Genomic DNA, 19219 nt, shown 5'->3' on the forward strand with positions numbered 1-19219 from the left:
ATCTGCCTTCTCTCTTGCCTGCTCCTGCATTGGACTGGTTAACGAAACTGAGCTCTCAGTGCCTGGAGGCGGGGTTATAGAGGAGGCCCCAATGCATCCTGGGACAGCCTAAAGCTTTAGCCTGTTGGTGCCTCTGGATCAAGATACCACTCTACACACAATGTTTCCCTGTGGAACCCAATGTACCTCACAGAAAGAGAGTTAACAATGGTAAGTCTACCATAACTCTCCTTATATCAGTATTAAAATCTATCTAAATCCATGTTGTCACGTGTTTCTGGGGCTAAAACAGACATTACTAACAGATTATTTTTTATATTGATTCTTAAATAGTAGTAAATGTGTGTTTTAGCCGCTGAAACACATTGATTTAGTTACATTTTCATTTATTTAAAATCTATAAAAATTGTTCAATCTTGACCCTCAGTAAATATAGGACTTGCTGTGAATTAAGGCCCTCATTCCGACTTGTTCGCTCGCTAGCTGATTTTAGCAACCGTGCAAATGCTAAGCCGTTGCCCTCTGGGAGTGTATTTTAGCTTAGCAGAAGTGCGAATGACAGGATCGCACAGCGGCTACAAAATAATTTTGTAGCTTCAGAGTAGCTCCAGACCTACTCCTAGCTGGCAATCACTGCAGACTATTTAGTTCCTGTTTTGACGTCACGAACACGCCCTGCGTTCGGCCAGCCACGCCTACGTTTTACCAGCCACGTCTGTGTTTTTATCTGGCACGCCTGCGTTTTTTCACGGTCAGTTGACACCCAGAAACACCCACTTCCTGTCAATCACTCTGCGGTCAGCAGTGCAACTGGAAAGCTTCACTAGACCTTGTGTGAAACTACATCGTTCGTTGTAAGAATACGCATGCGCAGAACTGCCATTTTTTGGCCTGATCGCTGTGCTGCAAACGAAAGCAGCTAGCAATCAACTCGGAATGACCACCTAAGTCTTAAGATAGGATGAGACTATAGGCATTGTGACAACAAGGGTGCAATTAACTTGTCCTAAAGTACCAAGCACCATGGATGGTCCCAGCACATTGCTACTAGACACCACTTCATCTGTGAGTTAGTGGAGAACAAGTCTTTCAGTGTAATCTTTGTCGCAAGGTATAATGCTTATGTGAATAGAAACAACCTTGAGCGAGGGGGGTATTAGAGAGTAGTGTGCTCCTGCGCTGTCTCCTCCTATCTGAGCAGTGTCCCTGGTGGGATGTTGTCACTACCACTCCACTGCACATGCGCGACCCATTGCACACCACTTTGAAGGAGTGCCACAGTACTGCACACATATGCAGTACTTAGCTCTACTGGTGAGACCACTGTTACCCTGTGTTACTGCTGCCAAAACCACTGCAGCATTACTGCTGTTAACCCTTTGCATAATGTTGTTACTAGAGATGTGCGGCGGGCACTTTTCGTGCTTTGTGGTTTGGTTTTGGATCTGGATTCCCACTCGTTTTTGGATCTAGATAAGTTTTGCCAAAACCACCCTTTTGGGTTTTGGTTTTGGATCTGGATGATTTTTGAAAAAAACATAAAAAAAGCACAGAATTTGGGGGTAATTTTGATCATACGGTATTATTAACATCAATAACATTAATTTCCAGTCTATTCTGAACACCTCACAATATTGTTTGTAGGGCTAAAAGTTGCACCGAGGTCGCTGGATGACTAAGTGTGTGGCAAAAACACCTGGCCCATCTAGGAGTGGCACTGAAGTGACAGACAGGATGGCACTTTTCAAAAACTAGGCCCCAGACAGCACATCATGCAAAGAAGAAAAAGAGGTGCAATGAGGTAGCTGTATGACTAAGCTAAACGACACAAGTGTGCGGCACAAACACCTGGCCCATCTAGGAGTGGCACTGCAGTGTCAGAAAGGATGGCACATAAAAAATATAGTCCCCAAATAGCACATCATGCAAAGAAGTAAAAGATGTGCAATGAGCTAGCTGTGTGACTAAGCTAAGCGACACAAGTGTAAAGCACAAACACCTGGTCCTTCTAGGAGTGGAACGCAGTGGCTGAATGTCGAAAGTGGCCTGCAATTTTTTGGGCCACCGACAGTATCTCCTGCACACCCCTGTCATTTCTCAAAAAATTCGGCATCACCAAATTAATTGTATGTGCAAAACATGGGACGTGCTGGAATTTGTTCAGATGCAGAGGTATAGCTAGGGTTTTCGGAGCCCAGGGCAAGATGGAAAATGGCGCCCCCCCAAAAAAATAAAAAAAATAAAATAAAAAAAAACAAACAAAAAGAAGCATGTGCGCACGCAGAAAAATGGGCGTGGCCACACTACAGAAGGGGTGTGGCCACGCTCCAGAAGGGGTGTGGCCACTGAAAATGGCCCACAGTGACAGATATAATGCCCCACAGTGCCGGATACATGCCCCACAGTGCCAGATACATTGCCCCACAGTGCCAGATACATTGCCCCAGAGTGCCAGATACATTGCCCCAGAGTACCAGATACATGCCCCACAGTGCCAGTTACATTGCCCCACAGTGCCAGTTACATGCTCCACAGTGCCAGGTACATGCCCCACAGTGCCAGTTACATGCCCCACAGTGCCAGGCCCCACTCAGTGCCAGGTACATGCCCCATTTGGTGCCAGATACATGCCCAACTGTGCCGCCGCCGCCCCCCTCCCCCCCCCCAGTCACTCACCGGCCGCTTGTTGTTGATATGTGAGGGGAGGAAAGCGCAGCGCAGCACCTCTCCGTCCCCTCACCGCTCCTGGTCTCCGGCGGCTGTCTGGCCAATCAGGAGCCGTTCCGCAAGCTCTGATTGGCTAACGCCGGAGACCGGACACAGCAGCGCTGCTGGCAGCGCTGCTGGCAGCGCTGCTAGGGCTTTCAGCGGCGGTGAGGGGAGGGAGAGACGCTGCGCTCTCCTCCCCTCACATTTTGGGTTAACGGGGGTGAGTGGGGCATGATGCCCTGGCCGCCGGCGGCGCCCCCTCTCCTGGGCCTACCAAGGCGCCCAGGGCACGTGCCCCACTCTCCCTACCCTAGATACGCCTCTGCTCATATGTAACACACGCACAATATTGGTGGCACAGGAGAGTGTACCCCTAAACCACACACACAGCAAAGCCTGTAAAAATAATTTGGATAATAATAACAACCCTTTTATTTGGACAGAGTTATATAACATTATGTGGCACAGAAGAGCATACTCCTGAACCACACAGAGCAAACCCTGTAAAAATGACTTGGATTAAATATTAATAACTTTTATTCAGAGTAAATAATATACAGCACAGGACAGCACCACTGGACTTATACGGCAGTACCAATGGACTTATATGGCAGTATCACTGGACTTGACTTATAGGGCAGTACCACTGGACTTATACGACAGTATCACTAGACTTATAAGGCAGTACCAATGGACTTATACGGCAGTACCACTGGACTTATACGGCTTTATACGACAGTATCACTGGACTTATACGGCAGTATCACTGGACTTATACGGCAGTACCAAGGGACTTATACGGCAGTACCACTGGACTTATACGGCAGTACCACTGGACTTATACGGCAGTATCACTGGACTTATACGGCAGTATTACTGGATTTATACAGCAATACCAATGGACTTATACTGCAGTATCACTGGACTTATACGGCAGTACCAATGGACTTATACAGCAGTATCACTGGACTTATATGGCAGTATCACTGGACTTATACGGCAGTACCACTTGACATATACGGCAGTATTACTGGACTTATACGGCAGTATTACTGGACTTATGGCAGCACAGGGACACCACCACTGGAATGATGCAGGACAACACAGCACCACTGCAATGGACTGTACTTATACAGCAGCACTGGACATATGGCAGCAGAGGACACCACCACTGTGACTGGACTGATGCAGCACAAGACAACACCACTGGACTGATGCAGCACAACACAGCACCACTGCACTTGACTGGATTTATACAGCAGCACTGGACATATGGCAGCAGAGGACACCACCACTCTGACTGGTCTGATGCAGCACAAGACACCACCACTGGACTGATGCAGCACAGGACAGCACTGGAATGACACACATAAGACAGAGCAGATCGCCACACCACTTTCCCGCACAGACAGAAACTGACGAGAGAGACACGTCCTCTCGCTACACTCTCCAGGACTGGAGTGAAAATGGCAGTAATGCGCGGCTCCTTATATGGAATCCAAATCCCGCGAGAATCCGACAGCGGCATGATGACGTTTTGCCTCGTTCTGGTTTCCGAGTCTGGCGGGAAGTCCCGAGCCGGCCTCGGACCTGGGCTCGAGGCGTGAAGTTCGGTAGGGTTCGTTTCTCTGAAAACCGAAACCGCTCATCCCTAGTTGTTACCCTCTGTGGTACTGCTGTTACCGATAAACCTACAAGCCTGGTTAAAGATCTCCACTGACACCTCCCAGGTTCCAGCAATAGGTCATGCCAATAGTTTACAGGGTTTAAAACAGTAATACATGCATACCTCCCAACTGTTACGATTGTCGCACGAAAGACCCGTTTTTTTTTTGGACTGTCCTGCTGTCCCACCCGCGGGCCGCAGTGTCCCACGGTGGGGGGGAGCAGTTGGGAGGCTCCTGTCACTGCATGCGCATAGTGTCTATTCACAAGTGACAGAGGGAGAGAGGGCATGCCAGCAGCTCACAAAGCGCTGGGCATGCCCCCTCAGTGAAGTTGAAAGGGGGCGTGACTCACGAACACAGCTCTGCCGTGAGGCCATGCCCCTTTTGTGTAGGTCAAGCCTCCTTTTCGGGCGCACTCGCTAAGGTCCCGATTTTGGATTTGATAAAGTTGGGAGGTATGATACATGGCATACAGCTAAAGTTTCCTGCCTCCTAACGGAAAGATAGTTACCATAGGGGGTAATCCAGACCTGATCGTAGCAGCAAATGTGTTAGAAGTTGGGCAAAACCATGTGCACTGCAGGGGGGGCAGATATAACATGTGCAGAGAGAGTTAGATTTGGGTGGGGTGTGTTCAAACTAAAATCTAAATTGCAGTGTAGAAATAAAGCAGCCAGTATTTACCCTGCACAGAAACAAAATAACACACCCAAATCTAACTGTCTCTGCAAATGTTATATCTGCCACAGCTGCAGTGCACATTGGGCCTAATTCAGACCTGATCGGTGCTGTGCGAATTCGCACAGCAGCCGATAAGGTCGGAACTGCGCATGCGCCGGCACCGCAGTGCGCCGATGCATGCCAGACAGCAGACGGCTGTCTTAAGCCTGCGATCGCCTCTGCCTGATTGACAGGCAGAGGCGGTCGCTGGACAGGAGGGAGCGGGACAGCGGCGTTAAGCTGCCGTTTAAGGGGCGCGGTCGTGCAGGTGTGGATGGACCGTGCCGGGGGCGGGCCGCTGTGGCTGCGTGACATCACATGCAGCAGCTGCAACCCGGGCAGCGACGAGTAGCTCCCGGCCAGCGCGCAGGAGCTGCGCTGGTTGGGAGCTACTCCTGAAGTGCAAAAGCATCGCCGCTGTGCAATGCTTTTGTACTTCTGCACGGGGGTTGAGCCAGACATACAGGGCTGACTAGCCCTGTTCTGAGCATCCCCCCACATGTCAGTGTGCCTGATCGGAGCCCTGCAAAATTTTGCAGGGCTACGATCAGGTCTGAATTATGGGGGTCATTCCAAGTTGATCGTAGCTGTGCTAAATTTAGCACAGTAACAATCTATCTTCTTACCTGACATGTGGGGGGATGCCCAGCGCAGGGCTAGCCCGCCACGCATGTCAGTCCCTGCCCCCCTCACAGAAGTGCAAAGGCATCGCACAGCGATGATGCCTTTGCACTTCAAGAGTAGCTCCCGGCCAGCGCAGCTTTAGCGTGCTGGCCGGGAGCTACTCATCGCTCCCCGGCCCGCAGCGGCTGCGTGTGATGTCACGCAGCCGCTGCAGCCCGGCCCCCATTCGGTCCGGCCATGCCTGCGTTGGCCGGACCAAACTCATGAAACGGCGGCCAAATGGCGCTGTTCCGCCCCCTCCTGCCCAGAGAACACCTCTGCCTGTCAATCAGGCAGAGGTGATCGCATCCCTGCTACGGCCATCGGCCATCTGGCATGCGCCGGCACACTACGGCGCCGGCGCATGCGCAGCAGGGACCCATTCGTTCTGCTGCATTAAAACGCAGCGAGCGAACAGGTCAGAATGACCCCCTAAGCCCATGGTTTTGCCCAATTGATAACAAATTTGCTGCTATGATCAGGTCTGAATTACCCCCATAGTCTTGTGGTTTGAGGCTGAGAACACAACATGTCCTACATAACAAGTGATTAGTTAATTTTGCTCATTTGTGTTATTTGACCTGCACGGTAATTTATAAATTTGTATTTATTCAGGACTCAAACTGAAGACAAATCTCAAGCGAGCCCCTTCTACATACTCCATAACAGTGGCAACATCACTAGAACAAGGGCAATACGGATTGTTAGTGCTTGCAGCCTGGACATATACAAGTTCCCATTTGACACACAACTCTGTACTCTGTCCTTTGGCTCTTATAATTATGCAGGTATGTTTTTTAAACCAGTTTTCCACAAAGTTTAGTAGGTTAACAAGCCATTGTCATATTAATGTATGCAGGATGTGCAGCTGTGAGTAAATTAATACCCCTTTCACACTGCATTGCTGGTTCGCACCTGGAATTTTGGAAACAGGTCCTTCCCGGGTGCACCCCAGCTGAGACCGCTTTCAGACTGGCGGCCTGACCTGGCTTATTGCCGGGTTCACCACCAATGCATCCCTAGGAGAGCTTCCCCTAGGAGATCTATCACTGCAGTATACTATAGAATATTGTTTATTATTTATCAAAAAATAGTATATTCATTACTCTACTGTGCTCTAGGCCACTGCCAGGGGTGTAGCCAGAACTTTGTGGACCCCATAGCAACATTTTGAAGGGGCCACTGTCCCAATGCTTTTAGGGAGACACCTTTCCGCAGCAGTTGTTAATTTTATGCACCATAATAGAGCCCTAGTTTATTTTATGAACTATAGTAGTGCCCTAGTTCACAATATGTCACAATTGTAGGGCTACCAGTACACATTATGCCACATAGTACCCCAATTAACATTATGTCATACAGTGTCCCCAGTTCATATTATAACACATTACAGTGCCCCTAGTTCATATTATGCCACACTATAGGGACTCCACTTTATATTGTGCCACATCTCAGTGTCCTAATTCATAGAATGTAACATTATAATGCCCTCTTTGACAGAAAAGGTAGGCCCCCTAAGCTCTGGGCCTCATAGCAGCTGCACTCCCTGCACCTATGGTAGCTACGACCTTGGCCGCTGCACTCCAAGAACACTTTTTTGTTTTGAGGGGTTCCAGTTATATAACATTTTTCTTGTTGTAGTCTAAAACAAAAAACCTGCAGTCTTTTCTAAAAATTACAATATATAGTATTGTGTTTTTCTTTAGTTTGTGTTCAGATGAGTGATGCTGCTTATATTGCTGTTCTATGTGTTGTTGTGTCACCTACACCCCAAAACAATTTTCAAGTGTAAAAACTAATTTATTGGCTTGTGTCAACAATAGAACCAAACATAGGGGGGTCATTCTGAGTTGATCGCTTGCTAGCTACTTTTTGCAGCACTGCGATCAGATAGTCTCCGCCTATGGGGGGAGTGTATTTTCGCTTTGCAAGTGTGTGAACGCTTTTGCAGCTGAGCGGTACAAACAAGTTTTGTGCAGTTTCTGAGTAGGTATGAACTTACTCAGCCGCTGCGATCACTTCAGCCTGTTCTCGCCCGGAGTTGACATCAGACACCCGCCCTGCAAACACTTGGACACGCCTGCATTTTCCAAACACTCCCAGAAAATGGTCAGTTGCCACCCACAAACGCCCTCTTCCTGTCAATGTCCTTTCGATCGGCTGTGTGAATGAATTCTTTGTTAATTCCATCGCTCAGCAACGATCCGCTTTGTACCTGTACGACATGCCTGCGCATTGCGGTGCATATGCATGTGCAGTTTTGCCGAGTTTTCACCTGATCACACCGCAGCAAAAAAATCTAGGTCAGAACGACCCCATAGATCAGTCAGTATAAGAGCAGGAGTAGCAACACAGGTCAAGGGGAAAAAGGTTTAAGAAAGGGCTCCTAAAATGTAAACAATATTTCACAATGTTGAAAAAATCACCTCTAAAAGGAAAAGGTACTTCCAAAAACAAAAAACATTCCATTCATCACATGCAGTGGCAAGGAAAGACTCAGGCCATGGCCTTGGTTTGCAAGTAGTGGTCCTGCTAGTGCTACTGTGTTTCCTGTACTACAATGCCTATTGTGGAAGCAGGGGCCAAACACAGTCGGGCATCTTCTTCTGTAACGTCACATGATAATACAACACCTTCTCAATCTGAGTCTAGGAGAGATGTCACCTCTCTCAGGAAAATCAGGAAAATCAGTGCAGAAAAAATGCTAAGGCTGAAGAATAAACTGTGTCACAAACTTCACAAATCCCCAAGTAGAGTCTGAGGGTGTCCATGAGTGCTATGTGTGAACCCGACCTTTGTGATACTGAATCCTAGAGAAGCCTCCTTCCACCATTTCTGCACCCTCTGGACATTTGGAGATGAGCAGCACAAGTAAAGATGGAGACATAGAAATTGAGGATGCTAGTGCGCAAGCGCAACAGGATGAGGGGGTATTTCTGTATCTAATGAAAATGAGGATGATGTTTGTGGCAAAATAAGTCAGCCACCAGTGGCAGCAGGTATTGGCCATGATAAAAAAAAAGGTAATTCTAATGCCTGAGCTTAAGACCAAAAAAACCCACCTGTTTTGTATGGACTTATTTTTACCCAAATGCTGACATTTGTCAAGCCATCTGTGCTGTTTGTGAAGCCAAAGCAAATAGAGGTAGGGACATTAACCATCTGTTACATCATTTACAGTGAGTTCATGTGAAAATCTGAAAAATTTGGTAAAATAATACCAAGCAGTACGGCATCAGCTAGCTCTCAGCTAGATCCCAGCACATGCAATCTCCAATGCCAACACCTTCATAATCAATCTCCTTATTAATGATCGGAGGAATCCCCCTGCATCCTATTTCCAAAGGCTAAATGAGTCCTCCCCTATCCAGGATTCCCCAGAAGATCCTTGTATGCTAGACATGCTGCTGCTGCTTTGGGTGAATAATCATTCCAGAAGGGGACCAAGAAGACTTGTAGTTTCAAACAACAATTAACTGTGAAACAATACTTGGCACGAGGAAGCAAGTATGAAAGCTACCATCCCATTGCACAGTGGATAACTGAAACCATGATGGCTAGTATTAGATATACATCCAATATCTGCCATCAATGCATCTGGTTTTAGTCAGTTAATTGAGGTCCTGCGTCTATGCTACCAAATTCCATCTTGTTTAATTTTTACCTGCACTGGGAAGTTACAAAAAAAAATGCTATTGTACCCACTATCCACTTAACTACAGATATGTGGACAAGTGGTACTGTAAAAACTAAAGATTGCATGACTGTGACAGCCCACACAACACCAGCTCATTCATAGGCAGGCTACTCTCTGTATCACTGGCTTCTCTAAGAGGCATTTGTAAAAAGAAAAAGGGGCGACCTGGCACAGGATTTATCAAATTATGATGGTTGGTGAATTAAAGAAGAGGAGACCAAAGTTGGACAGTATGTAACCCTTGTTAGTAAGGGAAAACGGCAGAGATAGCCGTTTTAGATATATATATATATATAGATATATATGTATAAATGTAATGCTGTCCTGGTTGGTGGTGCACCCAGAGCCAGTAAGTACATAGACTGACAAATGGGAGAAAACAGAAGGCTCTTGTGTGGGCGCACTCTTAGAAAGAAAATAAGTAATATATAACAATTTAATCAAATACTTAAAACTTAACTTTTATTAACATTACTACAACGCAAAATGCTTTTCCCAAAGATCTATCAATAAAGATACAAATTAGAGTATAAAATTGTATGCACTCTCATTGGTGGACACATAATTCTCTACTACCATACCACGCTGCCAGCGCCCGATCTCGTCTGATCTTGGAAGCTAAACAGCGTTGGGCCAGGTCAGCATCAGGAAAGGAGACTGCCTGCGAATATCTGGTGTTGTAGAGCAGGATTCTCCTCACTTATGTGATAAAAACACACCAACAGCAGTATCACCACTAATTCTATTCAGTAATTCCTTTATCATAGTGTCTTACAATATCAGTATTTTTTCCTATTGACTTTATGATGCCCATAAATCTCTTATGAAATTTTTCTCAAATTATGATATTGGTATGTAATTCAGGTGTATTATCTCTAGAGGTGTGACTGTTGATCACCACTCTAGCTATCTACAGCCTATGAGCAAATTTTTTACATATAACTGTGTCTTGACCACCCTTTGGTTCCATTAATACAGAAACCCTGTACTGGTCAGGGGAAATGGGGGTATGACTAATCTATGTCTACAACCTTTCCAAAACACTCTTTACAACAAAAAGAATAGAACATTTTTAATTTTATACTCTAATTTGTATCTTTATTGATAGATCTTTGGGAAAAGCATTTTGCGTTGTAGTAATGTTAATAAAAGTTAAGTTTTAAGTATTTGATTAAATTGTTATATATTACTTATTTTCTTTCTAAGAGTGCGCCCACACAAGAGCCTTCTGTTTTCTCCCATTTGTCAGTTTCTCTAAGAGGCATACCAGTGTCAATTTGTCAGAAAAACTCAGGGATGTCTTAGCAAAATGGCTTACCTCGCTAGGACTCTCCTCAGGATTTGTAATTTCTGATAACGGAAGTAATATATGGAGAGCATTACAACTGGATTAATTTGAATATGTTCAATATTTTGCGCACACAATAAATGTGGTGGTACAGAATTTTAAAAAAAATGCTAGGTGCATGCAGGAGATGCTGCCTATGGCCCACAAAATTTCTGGTCAGTCAACAGATCTCATAAACCTCCTCATAAATGATCAGAGGTAGTCCTTCCAAAAATGTTTTCATTGAATCCCAAAGAAACCAAACTTCAGCACCAGTAGTAGCCTCCATTTCTATTAACACAACGTGGGGTTGACCTTCACTGACAGCGTTGCACAAATGGGTCAGAAATGTATATAATAATAATAATTACACATTGCAGTTGACTTCACCGACTGCGTCGCACAAATTAGTCAGAAATGTATATACTAATAATTATTACACACTGCAATTGACTTCACCAACAGCGTTGCACAAAGTAGCTGGTGGGGCAAATATAACATGTGCAGAGAGAGTTAGATTTGGGTGTGGTGTGTTCAAACTGAAATCTAAAGTGCAGTGTAAAAATAAAGCAACCACTATTTACCCTGCACAGAAACAAAATAACCCACCCAAATTTAACTCTTTCTGCACATGTTACATCTGCCCCACCTGCAGTGTACATGGTTTTGCCCATTAGAAAAAGATTTTGCTTTTGCAATCAGGTCTGAATTAGGCCCACAGTTGTATAGATGGAGCAGAGGTGGAACAGAGTAGGATGTCAAATAGCTCTCCAGCAGGTTAGTGTATGCAGGATTTGGGTAGTGGTGTAGGATGCAGTATAAAGCGGCTTGCAGCAAGAATATAGTGGGTCTCACTGGAGCTAAGTAGTACACAGCAATGTACTGTTCCACTATGTTGCTCTTAAACAGTGACAAGATGGTGCCGCTCATGCACAGTATTGTGGATGGCGGCAAGCTTGGTACAGTTACTAAAGCCTACACAGAGGAACAGCAACATGGAGTCTGGGCAGTAGCTCAGCTCTTTCAACACAGGGAAACATCAATGGGACATTGACAGGCTTTACCAAAAACAGCTCAAAGTATAGGTACTCTCATAGAGCCGGGCAAAGAAAGATATACCTACTGTACAAGGGTCTCCATAACCACTGCCTGCAAAAGACTATTCTTACAACGCCCCCAAATAAAAGCAAGCATCAGCCAACACTTACAATTATCTTGGTGTCTGCTGGAGTTCCGAAAGGATACCCAATCCTGTCAAGCAGATTAATAAGATCTTAAAGTAGCCAACTCGATAGACTTCTCCGCAATAATTTCTAGTCCAGCTCGACCAGCAGCCAAGATACAAAGGGCATGTATATTCCAACAATGCAGCATCAGTGGCTAAAGTGTGAAAACAGAGTCAAACAAAACAGGTAATTGAGTCAACAATACGCTATGCTGTGCACATGCTGGGCAGAAATGCTAAATTAAAGTCCAAACAGTACAGTACCCAGAGCCTGAACGCAGCCAAGGAAGATGCTTTCTGATGGTTAATAGTAGAGAGGAGCGGGTTCGGTTCTTAGAGAACTGAACCCCCCCTCCCCCGAACTTCACGCTCTGAGCCCGGATCTGAGTCCAGCTCGGGACTTCCCACCAGACTCGGAAACCAGAATGAAGCAAAACGTCATCATCCCACTGTCAGATTCTCATGGGTTTTGGATTCCATATAAACAGCCGTGTGTCACCACCATTTTCACTCCGGACTTGGAGAGTGAGGGAGACAGACCTCTGTCTCTCTGTGGGTAGTAGCATCAGGTGGGGTCACTGTGTGTTCTGTAGGGGTGCTGTTCCTGTCACTGGAGTGTCCCTGTGCTGTTAGGGGTGCTGCCTGGCTGTCACTGGTGTTTCATGTGCTGTTAGGGGTGCTGCAGCTGTACATGGGTGTTGCTGTCCTGGCTGTCACTGTGTTGTACAGGGGTTAAGGGCACTGTCCTCCTGTATGCTGGGAAAATAGAGAGGTGTTGGCCCTGTCTTGTATGCTGAAAAAACTGAGGTGTGCTGTTGTTAAAATAAAAGCACACTGGCCCTGTATGTGGTAAAAATTCAGGGGTACTGTTGTTAAAATAAAATTACACTGGCCCTGTATGCTGTAAAAAATCAGGGGTGCTGCTGTTAAAATAAAAGCACACTGGTCCTGTATGCTGTAAAAATTCAGGGGTGCTGTTGTTAAAATAAAAGTACACAGGCCCTGTATGCTGTATAAAATACAGGGGTGCTCTTGTTAAAATAAAAGTACACTGGCCCTGTATGCTGTAAAAATACAGGGGTGCTCTTCTTAAAATAGAAGTACACTGGCCCTCTATGCTGTAAACGTTCAGGGGTGCCCTTGTTAAAATAAAAGCACACCGGTCTTGTATGCTGTAAAAATTCAGGGGTGCTGTTGTTAAAATAAAAGTAGACTGGCCCTGTATGCTGTAAAAATACAGTGGTGCTCTTGTTAAGTACACTGGTCCTGTATGCTGTAAAAATACAGAGGTGCTCTTGTTAAAATAAAAATACACTGGCCCTGTATACTGTAAAAATTCAGAGGTGCTGTTCTTAAAATAAAAGCACACTGGTCCTGTATGCTGTAAAAATTCAGGGGTGCTGTTGTTAAAATAAAAGTACACAGGCCCTGTATGCTGTAAAAAATACAGGGGTGCTCTTGTTAAAATAAAAGTACACTGGCCCTGTATGCTGTAAAAATACAGGGGTGCTCTTCTTAAATAAAAGTACACTGGCCCTCTATGCTGTAAACGTTCAGGGTGCCCTTGTTAAAATAAAAGCACACCGGTCTTGTATGCTGTAAAAATTCAGGGGTGCTGTTGTTAAAATAAAAGTAGACTGGCCATGTATGCTGTAAAAATACAGTGGTGCTCTTGTTAAGTACACTGGTCCTGTATGCTGTAAAAATACAGAGGTGCTCTTGTTAAAATAAAAATACACTGGCCCTGTATGCTGTAAAAATTCAGAGGTGCTGTTCTTAAAATAAAAGCACACTGGTCCTGTATGCTGTAAAAATTCAGGGGTGCTGCTGTTAAAATAAAAGCACATTGTCCCTGTATGCTCTAAAAATTCAAGGGTGCTGTTGTTAAAATAAAAGTACACTGGCCCTGTATGCTGCAAAATTACAGGGGTGCTCATGTTAAAATAAAAGTACATTAGTCCTGTATGCTGTAAAAATACAGGGGCTCTCTTGTTAAGTACACTGGTCCTGTATGCTGTAAAAATACAGGTGTTATCTTGTTAAAATAAACGTACACTGGCCCTGTATGCTGTATAAATCCAGGGGTGCTCTTGTTAAAATAAAAGTGCACTGGCCCTGTATGCTGTAAAAATACAGGGGTACTCTTGTTAAAATAAAAGTACACTGGCCCTGTATGCTGTAATAATGAAGGGGTGCTATCCTGTGAAATGGAGAACAACAATTTGTAGGAAAAAATAGTGAAAGATCAGGAACCACTTCCAGTTCGTAGTACTAGTGCTGATGCTGATGCTGCTGCTGCCACCAGCCATGACATTGACGATGCAATTCCATCAACGTCGTCTGCTAAGGCCGATGCCCAATGTCATAGAGGGCATGTAAAATCCAAGAAGCAAAAATTAAGAATCAGAATTTTTTTTTTATCTGATGAGAAACTTAAAATTAGCAATATGCCAATCACGACATGAAGTGGCAAGATAAGGCTAAGGCCTTGGCCTATGTTCATGACTGGTGGCTCAGTTTCTCATGAGGATGGAAGCCCTCCTCCCTCTTGAAAATTTTAAAAAATGAAGCTTGTTAAAGCACAGAAAAAAACAACTGTGTGTTCAGAGATATCACAAATCCCCAAGGAGAGTCCAAGTGTGTCCACGGTTGCGATGTCTAGGCCTGACCTTCCCAGGACTGTATGGAAAGAGGAGGCTCCTATCACCATTTTCACGCCCTATGCAAGTGCTGGGAGGAGCACCGCCAGTCCAGTTGCTAATATTGAGATTGAGGATGTCACTGTAGACATACACCAGGATGAGGAGGATATCGGTGTTGCTGGCGCTGAGGAGGAAGTTGGTGATGAGGATTCTGATGGTGATGTGGTTTGTTTGAATAAGGCACCAGTGGAGACAGTTGTTGTCCATGGGATGAGAAAGCCCATTGTCATGCCTGGGCAAAATACCAAAAAAGCCACCTCTTCGGTGTGGAATTATTTCTCCACAATTCCGGACAACAGGTGTCAAGCCATGTGTTACATTTGTCAATCCATAATAAGTAAGGGTAAGGACGTTAACCACCTAGGAACATCCTCACTTACACATCATCTGCAGCGCATTCATCAGAAGTCATTGTCAAGTTCATAAACTTTGGGTAAGAGCATAAGCAGTCCATTGACACCTAAAACCCTTCTTCCTGTTGTACCCAAGCTCCTGCAAGCCACACCACCAACTCCCTGAATGTCAATTTCCTCTTCAGTCAGGAACGCAAGTAGTCCTGCAGGCCATGTCACTGGCATGACTGACAAGTCCTCTTCTAACTGGGATTCCTCCGGAGGATCCTTGAGTGGTATGCCTACTGCTGCTGCCGCTGCTGTTTTTGCTGCTGAGAGTCGATCATCATCCCATAGAGGAAGTTGGAAGACCACTTGTATTACTTCAACTAAGCAATTGACTGTCCAACAGTCCTTTGCAAGGAAGCTGAAATATGACAGCAGTCACAATGTTGCAAAGCGGATTACTGAGGCCATAACAACTATGCTGGTGTTAGACATGCCTCCGGTATCCGCCATTAGTGCAGTGGGATTAAGGCAGTTGTTGGATGTACTGTGTCCCCGGTACTAAATCCCATCTAGATTCTACTTCACTAGGCAAGCGATTCCCGGACTGTACAGGGACATTAAGAAAAGTGTCCTCAGTGTCCTGAAAAATGGGATTGTACCCACTGTCCATTTAACCATGGACATGTGGACAAGTGGAACAGGGAAAACTAAGGACTACATGACTATGACAGCTCACTGGGTAGATGTATTGCCTCCTGCAGCAACAAGAGCAACGGCACCAGTAGCAGCATCTGACAAACGCCAACTCATTCCTAAGCAGGCTACGCTGTGTATCACAGGTTTCCGTAAGAGGCACACTGCTGACAACCTCTTACGGAAACTGAGGGACATCATCGCAGAATGGCTTACCAGACTTAGACTCTCCTGGGGATTTGTAATATCTGACAACGCCACCAATATTGTGCATGCATTACATCTGGGTAAATTCCAGCACGTCCCATGTTTTGCACATACAAATAATTTGGTGGTGCAGAATTTTTTGAAAAATGACAGGGGCGTGCAGGAGATGCTGTCAATGGCCCAAAAAATGGCGGGCCACTTTCAACATTCAGCGACTGTGTGCTGAAGACTGGAGCACCAGCAAACACTCCTGATCCTGCCCTGCCATCACCTGAAGCAAGAGGTGGCAACGAGGTGGAATTCAACCCTCTATATGCTTCAGAGGATGGAGGAGCAGCAAAAGGCCATTCAAGCCTATACATCCACCTACGATATAGACAAAGGAGGGGGAATGCAGTGCACCTGACTCAAGCGCAGTGGAGAATGATTTCCGTGTTGTGCAAGATTCTCCAACCCTTTGAACTTGCCACACGTGAAGTCAGTTCAGACACTGCCAGCTTGAGTCAGGTCATTCCCCTATCAGGCTTTTTCAGAAGCAGCTGGAGATATTGAAGGAGGAGCTAAGACGGAGCGATTCCGCTAAGTATGTGGGACTTGTGGATGGAGCCCTTCATTCGCTTTACCAATCTGTTGAAATCAGAGCACTACATTTTGGCCACCGTGCTCGTTCCTAGGTTTAATGCCTACGTTGTATCTCTCTTTCCAGCAGACACAAGTCTGCAGTGTTTCAAAGACCTGCTGGTGAGAAAATTGTCAACTCAAGCGAAACATGACCCGTCAACAGCTCCTCCTTCATTTTCTCCTGCAACTGGGGCTGTGAGGAAAAGGATAACATTTCCTAGCCCACCCACTGGCGGTGATGCAGGGCAATCAGGTGCAAGTGTTGACATCTGGTCCGGACTGAAGGAGCTGCCAACAATTACTGATATGTCTACTGTCACTGTCTATGATGCGGTCACCATTGAAAGAATGGTGGAGGATTATATGGGTGACAGCATCCAAGTAGGCATGTCAGACAGTCCATATGTATGCTGGCAGGAAAAAGAGGCAATATGGAGGCCCTAGCACAAACTGGCTTTATTTTACCTAAGTTGCCCCCCCCCCCTCCATTGTGTACTCCGAAAGAGTGTTTAGTGCTGCCGGTAACCTTGTCAGCGATCGGCGTAGGAGGTAACTTCCACAAAATGTGGAGAAGATGATGTTCATCAAAATTAATTATAAATTCCTCTAGGAAGACCTTTACAAGCAATTGCCTCCAGAAAGTACACAGGGACCTGTGATGGTGGATTCCAGTGGAAATGATTTAATACTCTGTGAGGATGAGGATGTACACACTGAAAGGGGTGAGGAATCAGAGGATGAGGAAGAGGACAACACCTTGCCTCTGTAGAGCCAGTTTGTGCAAGGAGAGAATAATTGCTTCTTTTTTGGTGGGGAGATTAACTACTTCTTTTTTTGTGGCGGCCCAAACAAACCAATCATTTAAGACACAATTGTGTGGCAAACCCTGTCGCTGAAATTATTGGTTTGCTAAAGTGTCCTGTTTATACAACATAAGGGTGGGTGGATGGGCCCAAGGACAATTCCATCTTGCACCTTTTTTTTCTTTGCATTATGTGCTGTTTGGGGCATTTTTGAGCATAGTTTTTAAAACTGCCATCCTGTCTGCCACTGCATTGATACTCCTAGATGAGCCAGGTGGTTATGCCGCCCACTTGTGTTGCTTAGCTTAGTCATTCAGCGACCTTGGTGCAACCTTTTGGCCTAAAAACATGGCCTAAAAACAATATTGTGAGGTGTGAGGTGTTCAGAATAGACTGGAAATGAGTGGAAATGAATGTTATTGAAGTCAATAATACTGTAGGATCAAAAATACCCTAAAATTCTGTTATTTTAGCTGTTTTATGTTTTGTTTTTGTTTTTTTTAAACATCCAGATCCAAAACCCGAAAAGAGTGGTTTTGGCAAAACCAATCCAGATCCAAAACACGAGCGGACATCCAGATACAAAACCAAAACACAAAACACGAAAAGTTCCGCCGCACATCTTTAGTTAATAGCCTGAACTACTCCGAAACTGTCACACAAGAAAAATATGGCCTTGTTGCAAATCTAATCACTGCACAATTCCAGCACAACAATGATTAGGAACAACTCAAGAAAAAGTAGTTTTTTTGTGAATCCTTTACCTCAGCCACCACAAGCCCATTCCCCGAGCTAGGTCACAATGACAGGGTGAATGAGAGACTAGAGCAAACAACCCATTGCCACTTCCAAGGATGCAAATTCACTGACTGAACAGGCTAAGAGCTGCTGATCACGTCACGCGACACAACCAAGAGCCAAGTATGGAGTACACAGTGACGATAGGTGTGTATAATGAATAAGGAAAGAGAGAAGGGAGGTAAAGGACAGAGAGTATAAAAATAAATAGAAAAGGAAACAGGAGATGCAGGCTGAAAAGAATTGAACAGAGCAAAGTTTAAAAAAAACAGGCAGAGGAGCAAATAAAGGAAGATGAAAAGCACTCACACATGTAGAATACCATGGCCCTCATTCCGAGTTGATCGGTCGCAAGGCGAATTTAGCAGAGTTACACACGCTAAGCCGCCGCCTACTGGGAGTGAATCTTAGCTTCTTAAAATTGCGACCGATGTATTCGCAATATTGCGATTACTAACTACTTAGCAGTTTCAGAGTAGCTTCAGACTTACTCTGCCTGTGCGATCAGTTCAGTGCTTGTCGTTCCTGGTTGACGTCACAAACACACCCAGCGTTCGCCCAGGCACTCCCACCGTTTCTCCGGCCACTCCTGCGTTTTTTCCGGAAACGGTAGCGTTTTCAGCCACACGCCCCTGAAACGCCGTGTTTCCGCCCAGTAACACCCATTTCCTGTCAATCACATTACGATCGCCGGAGCGATGAAAAAGCCGTGAGTAAAATTACTTTCTACATAGCAAAGTTACTTGGCGCAGTCGCAGTGCGAACATTGCGCATGCGTACTAAGCGGATTTTCATTGCGATGCGATGAAAAATACCGAGCGAACAACTCGGAATGAGGGCCCATGTACATAAGAAACACTGGCCCTCATTCCGAGTTGTTCTCTCGCAAGCTGCTTTTAGCAGCTTTGCACACGCTAAGCCGCCGCCTACTGGGAGTGAATCTTAGCATATTAAAATTGCGAACGAAAGATTCTCAAAATTGCGACTACACACCTCTTAGCAGTTTCTGAGTAGCTCCAGACTTACTCGGCATCTGCGATCAGTTC

General features: G+C 45.4%; 1 pseudogene; it reads left to right on the forward strand.

Moving 5' to 3' along the window:
- The first annotated feature begins 10023 nt into the window (after positions 1 to 10023).
- LOC134971159 (5S ribosomal RNA) lies at positions 10024 to 10142 on the forward strand (annotated as a pseudogene).
- The last annotated feature ends 9077 nt before the right edge of the window (positions 10143 to 19219 follow it).

This window comes from Pseudophryne corroboree, chromosome 11 (assembly GCF_028390025.1).
Source record: "Pseudophryne corroboree isolate aPseCor3 chromosome 11, aPseCor3.hap2, whole genome shotgun sequence".
Classification (NCBI taxonomy): Eukaryota; Metazoa; Chordata; class Amphibia; order Anura; family Myobatrachidae; genus Pseudophryne; species Pseudophryne corroboree.